This window comes from Oncorhynchus masou, unplaced genomic scaffold, assembly GCF_036934945.1.
Source record: "Oncorhynchus masou masou isolate Uvic2021 unplaced genomic scaffold, UVic_Omas_1.1 unplaced_scaffold_3178, whole genome shotgun sequence".
NCBI lineage: Eukaryota > Metazoa > Chordata > Actinopteri > Salmoniformes > Salmonidae > Oncorhynchus > Oncorhynchus masou.
The window spans coordinates 32,856-42,937 of record NW_027009594.1 but is presented as its reverse complement, the minus strand read 5'-3'; the positions used below and the strand labels follow the sequence as shown (position 1 = coordinate 42,937).

The 10,082-nt window shown below is 39.8% G+C and overlaps 1 long non-coding RNA gene across 1 annotated transcript; it reads right to left on the bottom strand.

Annotated features, from left to right (window-relative positions):
• Positions 1 to 3,617: 3,617 nt before the first annotated feature.
• Positions 3,618 to 10,082, bottom strand: LOC135534236 (uncharacterized). The gene is made up of 3 exons (XR_010454652.1): positions 9,643 to 10,082; positions 8,814 to 9,063; positions 3,618 to 4,361 (listed from the first exon to the last, which is right to left on the bottom strand). It is a non-coding gene; the product is annotated as an uncharacterized LOC135534236 (long non-coding RNA).

Here is a 10,082-nt window from a genome sequence, read left to right as displayed (position 1 = left end):
TATGAAGAACTAAATACAACCATCAGAACCATTCATACTGTCAGATCTAATATGAAGAGCTGAATAAAACCATAAGAACCATTCATACTGTCAGATCTAATATGAAGAACTGAATACAACCATAAGATCCATTCATACTGTCAGATCCAATATGAAGAACTGAATACTGAAGAGAAGAAGAGGTTGACCAGTACATATTCATGTAACTTCATTTTTCATTGGCAGATCAATAAAATTTGCTTCAATGCAGTTATCCAAACACATTCATGATCAGTAACTAAAATAATGAATCTAGTTTCAAAGACAATTAATAAACACACGTATTCATTTCATAAACTGTGTATCATTAAATAAAGTTGTAAACTAATCCCACCCAAACTAGTGGTGAAAAGTGATCATCACACCATCTCTATCTGATACATGTTAGGGGCGGAAGGTAGCCTTGTGGTTAGAGCATTGGGTCAGTAACCAAAAGGTTGCTAAATCGAATCCCGAGCTGACAAGGTAAAAATCTGTTGTTCGGCCTCTGAACAAGACAGTTAACCCACTGTTCCTAGGCCATCATTGTAAATAAGAATTTGTTCTTAACTGACTTGCCTAGTTCAATAGAGGTTCAATAAAAAAAGTGTACACTTGCTCCTTCCCACAGAATACTGCAGAGGGACAACCTGGTCTCAGAGCAAAACATATTATATATTACAAAAACATCCGTGCCACTCCATTTAGTATGGATTTCACATGACTGGGCAGGGGCTCAGCCATGGGTGGGACTTGGGAGGGCATAGGCCCACTTGGGAGCCAGGCCCGGCCAATCAGAATGAGTTTTTCCCCTGGGCTGGGCTGGGCTGGGCTGGGCTGCCGTGGTTACATGTGATCTGCAGTTGTGAGGCCGGTTGAATGTCCTGCCAAATTCTCTAAAAGGATGTTAGAGGTGGCTAATGGTAGAGATATAAATATTGAGTTCTCTGGCAACAGCTCTGGTGGACATTCCTGCAGTCATCATGAGAATTGCACATTCACTAAACTTGAGACAAGTGTGATATTATGTTGTGTGGCCTTTTATTGTCGCCCAGCACAAGGTGCACCTGTGTAATGACCATGCTGTTTTATCAGCATCTTGATATGCCACACCTGTCAGGTGGATGGATTATCTTGACAAAGGCTGAAATGCTCACTAACAGTATATATAAACAAAGTTGTGCACAACATTTGAGAGACATTAGCTTTTGGTGCTGGATCTTTTATTTCAGCTCATGAAACCAACACTTTACATGTTTAGTTTATATTGGAGGTCCAATGTAATGTAACCTAACATAGATTAGGGCCTCATTTATTTCAATTGACTGATTTCCTTATACAAACTGTAAATCTTTGAAATTGTTACGTTTAGATTGTTGTTCAGTATAATACGACATGCAGGACGTATCGTATGTTAAGAATTACAATTCGTATGTTATTTTACGCATTGCTATTCATACAACATGTTACGAACTTGTAATATGTATGATATGTTACAAATTCCAATGTGTTGTTGCTGACGTTAGCTTGGTTAGGGGTGAGGGGTTTAAGATAGAGTTAAAAGAGTTTAGGAGAAAGGGTAGCTAACATGCTGAGAAACTAACTAAAAAGTAGTAAGTAGTTGCCAAGTTGGTAATTAGCTAAAATGCTAAAGTCCTCCGTGATGAGATTCAAACACTCAACCTTTGGCATGACGTTTGAGTTACACGCCCACCCTTCCACAGAGCAGGAGTAAGGCTTCTCTCCTACTTGTAAACGTTGGTGTGTTTTTAAGCTGCCCAGTTGAAACTCTCCCTACAGACAGAGTCAGACCAGGCTGAGAGGGAAGCAGTACCACCCAGTCAATTAGCAGACTAGTGTTTGTTTTCAAAATGAGAAGAATAACAGAGGGTATTCAACACCAAGTGCAAATCTTTACAGTAGAAGCCAACAAAACACACTAAAACTGACAAGGTGCACACTGATTGGTAAAGTAAAGAGAGGCTAAAGTCTAGAACGCTATAACGCTCCCTTTCCTCTGCACAGTTCTCTCACAGTGAGAACCAATAGGATTACAATGTTCTACGCTTTCTTCATTTGATCCAATTACAACTTCTTTTATGAGATGAGAATTAAGTGATGGAGTGACTTTATTCTTAGCTGGTCAGAGAACCGATGAGGCTTTTCTCCTTAACCTCACTAGGGTAGGGGTCACTATTTTCACCTCCGGATTAAAAGCGTTCCCAAAGTAAACTGCCTGCTACTCAGGACCAGAAGCGAGGAAATGCATACAATTAGTAGAATTGGAAAGACAACACTCCAAAGTTTCTAAAACTGAAATAAATATTGTCTGTGAGTATAACAGAACTGAAAAGGCAGGCAAAAACATGAGGAAAATCCATCCAGGAAGTGCCATTATTTTGAAATGGCTGTTTTTCCAATGAAAGCCTATCCAACATTTATAGGGATAAGACCCAGATTCTGTTCCCTATGGCTAACACGAGATGTGAACAGTCATTAGACATTGTTTCAGGCTTGTATTCTGAAAAATGAGGGAGAATGACCACATTGAGTCAGTGGATAGTGGGATGTCCCCAGAGCTGGGTCCTGCAGAGAGCACCTTTCTTGTTTTTCCTTTTATATTGACGACGCTGTTGCCAGTTGAAATATTATCGATTATTTAGGCTAAAAACGACCTGAGGATTGATTATAAACATAGTTTTACATGTTTCTACAAACTTTAAGGATACTATTTGGAATTTTCGTCTGCCTCTTGTGACCGCATTTGAGCCATTGGATTACAGAACAAAATGTTCCAACAAAATGGAGGTTTCAAGATATAAAGAGGGATATTATCGAACAAAATGAACATTTATTGTGTAACTGGGAATCTTGTGAGTGCAACCATATGAAGATCATCATATTTCTGACTTTCGTGACTAGTCTACTTGGCTGGTAACTGTATGTAATGTTTTGTGTGCTGAGCGCCGTCCTCAGATAATCGCATGGTTTGCTTTCGCCTTAAAGCCTTTTTGAAATCTGACATGGCGGCTAGATTAACAACAAGTTCAGCTTTATTTTGATGTATTACACTTGTGATTTCATGAAATGTAAATATTTATAGTAATTCAATTTGAATTGGTCACTCTGCAATTTCACCGGATGTTGACCAGGTGGGACGCAACCATCCCAGGTACCCACATTTTTATTTTTTTTATTGTTTATTTTACCTTTAACCAGGCAAGTCAGTTAAGAACAAATTCTTATTTTTAATGACGGCCTAGGAACAGTGGGTTAACTGCCTGTTCAGGGGCAGAACGACAGATTAGTACCTTGTGAGAGAATCTCTCCCCACAGTCAGGGCAGTAGTAAGGCTTTTCTCCTGTATGGATACGTTGGTGTGTTTTTAAGGTATCCCGTCTGGTGAGAGAAACTCACCCCACAGTCAGAGCAGATGAAAGGCTTCTCTCCTGTGTGTGTTCTCTGATGAACTTTTAGCTCAGTTGATGTTTTGAAGCATTTTACACATTCAGAGCATGAGTAAGGCTTCTCTCCTGTATGGATACGTTGGTGTGATTTCAAGGTATCCAGTCGGGAGAAACTCTTCCCACAGTCAGAGCAGGAGTAAGGCTTCTCTCCAGTGTGTACTTGTTTGTGTGCTTTTAAGCTGCTCAGTTGAGAGAATCTCTCCCCACAGTCAGAACAGGAGTAAGGCTTTTCTCCTGTATGGATACGTTGGTGTGTTAAGGTATCCAGTCGAGAAAAACTTGCCCCACTTTCAGAGCAGGAGTAAGGCTTCTCTCCAGTATGTACTTGTTTGTGTGCTTTTAAGCTGCTCAGTTGAGAGAATCTCTCCCCACAGTCAGGGCAGTAGTAAGGCTTTTCTCCTGTATGGATACGTTGGTGTGTTTTTAAGGTATCCCGTCGAGAGAAACTCACCCCACAGTCAGAGCAGATGAAAGGCTTCTCTCCTGTGTGTGTTCTCTGGTGAAGTTTTAGCACCGTTGATGTTTTGAAGCATTTTAAACAGTCAGAACAGGAGTAAGGCTTTTCTCCTGTATGGATACGTTGGTGTGTTTTTAAGGTATCCAGTCGAGAGAAACTCACCCCACAGTCAGAGCAGGAGTAAGGCTTCTCTCCAGTATGTACTTGTTTGTGTGCTTTTAAGCTGCTCATTTGAGATAAACTTGCTCCACAGTCAGAGCAGGAGTAAGGCTTCTCCCCTGTGTGTATTTTTAGGTGTATTTTTAGCTTTGATAGAAATGGGAAAATCTCTTCACAATGTGGGCAGTGATGAGACCTCTTAGCTCTCTGATCTTCCTGCTGTTGGTCTCTGGGTGTAGAGAATGTCTCAACGTGGTATCCTGTGTGAATATCAAAAGAACCAGTCAGTTGGTGTGATATACATGTCATTCAAATGTATTTTATGAAGCCCATTTTACATCAGTAGTTTTCATAAAGTGCCTAACCACTAGGTAGCCTAGTGGTTAGAGCAACCGAAAGGTTGCAAGATCGAATCCCTGAGCTGACAAGGTAAAAATCAGTCGTTCTGCCCCTGAACAAGGCAGTTAACCTCTCTAGGGTACGTGATACGGTAGCATCCCACCTCTTCAACAGCCAGTGAAACTGCAGGGTGCCAAATTCAAAACAACAGATATCCCATAATTAAACATACATGTATTTTACACCATTTTAAAGATACACTTGTTGTAAATCCATCCACAGTCTCCGATTTCAAAAAGGCTTTACGCCGAAAGCAAATCAAACGATTATGTTAGGCGAGTGCCTATTCACAGAATAACACAGCCATTAATCCAGCCAAAGAGAGGATTCACAAAAAGCAGAAATATAGATCAAATTAATCACTAACCTTTAATGATCTTCATCAGATGACACTCATAGGACTTCATGTTCCACAATACATGCATGTTTTGTTCGGTAAAGTTCATATTTATATCCAAAAATCTGAGTTTACATTGTCGCCTTACGAGAGCCACGTCAATTTACAGGAATACTCATAATAAACATTACTAAAAGATACAACTGTTATGCAACAATTAGGATGCACTTCTCCTTAATGCAACCGCTGTGTCAGATTTCAAAAAAGCTTTACGGAAAAATTAAACCATGCAATAATCTGAGTCGGCGCTCAGAGCCCATCAAGACACAAATATAACCGCCATATTAAGCAGTCAACAAAATAAATAGCATTATAAATCTTCACTTACCTTTACTGATCTTCATCGGAATGCACTCCCAGGACTCCCACAAGAAATGTTTGTTTTGTTCGGTAATGTCCATCATTTATGTCCAAATAGTTACTTTTGTTAGTGCATTTGGTAAACAAATCCAAAGTCACGAAGCGCGTTCACTAACAGCAGACAAAATATCAAAAAGTTCCATAACAGTCAGTAGAAACATGTCAAACGATGTATTGAATCAATCTTTAGGATTTTTTTAACATAATTCTTCAATAATGTTCCAACCGGAGAATTCCTTTGTCTTCAGAAAAGCAAATGGAACTAGTGCATACTCTCATGTGAACGGGCATGGTCAGCTCGTGGCTGCTGGCAGACCTCTGACTCATTCCACTCTCCTTCAGCGCCACTTCACAGTAGAAGCATCAGACAAAGTTCTAAAGACTGTTGACATCTAGTGGAAGCCGTAGGAAGTGCAACATTACCAATATCCCAAAGTATCTTCAAAAGGAAATGAGTTGAATATAGACCAAACTCAGATTTCCCACTTCCTGGTTGGATTTTTTTCTCAGGTTTTTGACCATTAAAATAACATCCCGAGTGACCCTAAACTTTTCAACGGTAGTGTATGTATTCATTTCAGTAGGCTGAATGGGAATAAAACTATTCTAAAACTGGGTAGGAGTCAAACACTAAAAACAGTAAAAAGTTGTGAAAATTATGAGCTATATCATCCTACACTCAACATCACAAGGGTTAGTAACTATACAGACTCATTTCATAGAACTTTAAAACACTGGCAGTTTGTCTACTCCACTTCTTTAGTCTACACTCTGAACACTCCAGATAGCCCAGTGAATAAAACAAATGCTGACAATACTGTTGTCATCCATACAAGTCTTAGCAGCATGAAATAACATCTACAATGCATTCAAAAAGTATTCAGACCCCTTGACTTTTTCCACATTTTGTTACATTACAGCTTTATTCTAAAATTGATTAAATTGTTTTTTTTTCTCATCACTCTACACACAATACCCCATTATAACATCACAATACCCCATTATGACATCACAATACCCAATAATGACAAAGCAAAAATAGGTTTTTAGAAATAACTGAAACATTACATTTACGTAAGTATTCAGACCCTTTACACAATAGTTAGTTGAAGCACCTTTGGCAGCAATTACAGCCTTGAGTCTTGTTGGGTATGAAGCAAGCTTGGCACACTTGTATTTGGGGAGTTTCTCCCATTCTCCTCTGCAGATTCTCTCAAGCTCTGCCAGGTTGGATGGGGAGGGTCTCTCCAGAGATGTTTGTTCGGGTTCAAGTCCAGGCTCTGGCTGGGCCACTCAATGACATTCAGAGACTTGTACCGAAGCCACTCCCACGTTGTCTTGGCTGTGTGCTTCGTGTCGTTGTCCTGTTGGAAGTTGAACCTTCACCCCAGTCTGAGGTCCCGAGCGCTCTCAAGTAGGTTTTCATCAAGGATCTCTCTATACTTTGCTACGTTCATCTATCCCTTGATCCTGACTAGTCACCCAGTCCCTGCCGCTGAAAAACATCCCCACAGCATGCTGCTGCCACCACTCTGCTTCACTGTAGGGATGGTGCCAGGTTTGCTCCAGACATGACACTTGGCATTCAGGCCAAATAGTTCAATCTTGGTTTCATCAGACCAGAGAATTTTGTTTCTCATGGTCAGAATCCTTTAGGTGCCTATAGCCAAACTCCAAGCGGAATGTCATGTGCCTTTTACTGAGTAGTGGCTTCCGTCTGAGCACTCTACCATAAAGGCCTGATTAGTGGAGTCCTGCAGAGATGGTTGTCCTTCTGGGAGATTCTCTCATCTCCATAGAGGAACTCTGGAGCTTTGACAGAGAAGAACCATCGGGTTCTTGGCCAACTCCCTGACCAAGGCCCTTCTCCCCCATTTGCTCAGTTTGTCCGGGTGGCCAACTCTAGGAAGAGTCTTGGTGGTTCCAAACTTCTTCCATTGAAGAATGATGGAGGCCTCTGTGTTCTTGGGGACATTTAATGCAGCAGAAATGTTTTGGTACCGGTCCCCAGATGTGTGCCGACAAAATCCTGTCTCGGAGCTCTACGGACAAATCCTTCCACCTCATGACTTGGTTTTTACTTTGACATTCACTGTCAACTGTGGGATCTGACATAGACAGGTGTGTGTGCCTGTCCAAATCATGTCCAATCAATTGAATTTACCACAGGTGGACTCCAATTTGAAGAAACATCTCAAGGATCATCTCATAGCAAAGGGTCTGAAAACTTACGTAAATAAGCAATTATCATCTTTTTTTTTTACATTTGAAAGAATTTCTAAAAACCAGTTTTGGGTTTGTCATTATGGGGTATTGTGTGTAGATTGATGAGGAAAAACATGTCATCAATTTTAGAATAAGGCTGCAACGTACCAAAATGGGAGAAATGGGAAGGGGTCTGACAGTGCCCTCGGAAAGTATTCAGACCCCTTGACTTTTTCCACATTGTTATGTTCCAGCCTAATTCTATAATTAAATAAATAAAAATATCCTCAGCAATCTACACACAATACACTATAATGACAAACCGAAAACAGGTATAGAAATGTTTGCAAATGTAAAAATACAAAAAAAAACAGAGAAACAAGAGACTCAAAATTGAGTTCAGATGCTTCCTGTTTCCAATGATAATCCTTGAGATGTTTCTACAACTTGATATATACAAAATATTAAATATCCACTACTGTTCAAACGTCTGGGGTCACGTAGAAATATCCTTGTTTTGAAAGAAAAGCACATTGATTGTCCATTAAAATAACATCAAATTGTCAGAAATACAGTGAAGACATTGTTATTCTTGTAAATGACTATTGTAGCTGGAAACGGTAGATATTTTATGGAATATCTACATAGGAGTACAGAGGCCCATTATCAGCAACCATCACTCCTGTGATCCAATGGTATGTTGTGTTAGCTAATCCAAGCCATTTTAAAGGCTAATTCATCATTAGAAAACATTTCTAAATGTATGTTAGTACAGCTAAAAACTGGAAGCAATAAAACTGGCCTTCGCAACTCTGCCTAGAAGGCAAGCATCCCGGAGTCGCCTCTTCGCTGTTGACGTTGAGACTGGTGTTAATTGACCCCAAACTTTTGAAATTAACTCAGATGCATCCTGTTTCCATTGATCATCCTTGAGATGTTCCTACAAATTGATCTATAAAATATTAAATATATATGTATCACATATAAATCATCAGGATGTGGTAGTCTACTGGTTATGTTCAACTCTTCTCCAATCGTTGTTGAGATCTGATATTCTGTGCAGCAAACAAATTATAATTCAATATTGACAGTGATGATGCCATGGCCTATTTTGAAATGAGGTATGCTGAACTTGGTGATTGAGGGTATTAAACATTTTCAACGTTCTTGAGACAATGTGTGGGCAAAGGCGGGTGATACAAGTTTAAATAGTTTTTGCTTCGCTGTGAAGTCTTGAGTTGTTCAGGGATGTGTGATGTCAGAATTACAGAATTCAACCTAGCAATAGACTGGTCATAACTTATGGAGGTCTAATATATGAAGATAATTTATAGATAAAACCAGCTCTTACCATGACTAACAGTTGTCCCAATCTTCTCCTCCTCTTCTTCATCTTTAATGTTGACATTCAGCTCCAGTGTTTGACTGCAGTCTTCTAGCTTCACTGATGCCATCTCTGGATCCTGCAGTGCAAACTGGGCTCCACTGTCACAATCAGGACCCAGTGACTGTAGGTTTCTACTCAGTGTGGAAGGAAGAGTGGCAGGCTGGGATTGTCCTCACTGTTGATGTTACCGGCCTCAGACTGAATCTGAGTCGGTCTGTAGTAAAAGACAAACGGACACAAAAGTTATTTTCTTGACAGTTCTGGCACTTTATTCTGCAAAAATATTTTCTATTTTTTCATGTTCAGTTATCTCATTTCTGTAGATCAGGTAGCTAATCCTTGACAAAACATTCACTCACGTTAGACAAAGTACACATTTTAAATTGCACAACATAAGTGCACTTGATCTATAGTGGATTTCCTAAATTCACATAAATGCATAAATTACAAAAACATTTGGTACAAGATTGCAGTATGTTTCAGGCAGCACTATGTACTATTTTCCTGAATAACCTTGTCTTCTCTATATTATTTCACTCACAAAAACCAAATGTTTTTTCCCATTCACACCATATTAAGGGGTCGTACAGTGGCCAAGTCAAATTCAAGGACTTTTTCAGGTACTAATATTTATTTAATTGAAGCCCCGTATGAAAACCCTGAATTATAGATAAATATAGAAACAACTAAATGTGTCTGAATATTAGTACAATATATTAGTACACATGTATCAAGTACAAGTATGGAGCGAAAACAAGCAGGCACTTGGTCCTCCATGGAATGGGTTTGATACCTGAACCGATTCATTCGCATTAATCGACGCCATTCCATGCAGTTGGCCTCTCTCTCCAACTGGTGAAGGATAACTTCAGTTAGCTTCCCTCTATTTTGACACTTCATCACACAGCCTCATGTCGCCATTTCACCACGAGCAAACTCCAAGAAAGACGACCGAAACCGTTGAAGCCGCCATTTGACTTGCCTCGTCCAAATCATCCAGATCTCGCGAGCTTACATTAACGAAACAGTGTATGTAAACTCGCGAGAACAGGATGGTTCGGGACGAGGCTATTTACCAGCTCAAACATTTTACACTAAACCAAGAACATGTAAAAACGAACTTCAATAAATGGAATCTTTATGAAATGACTGACGAAATTATGTACATACACTCAGATACACCCAAAGTCTACCTGTGAGAATTCTCTTCGATTATAATCACAGCCGTATATA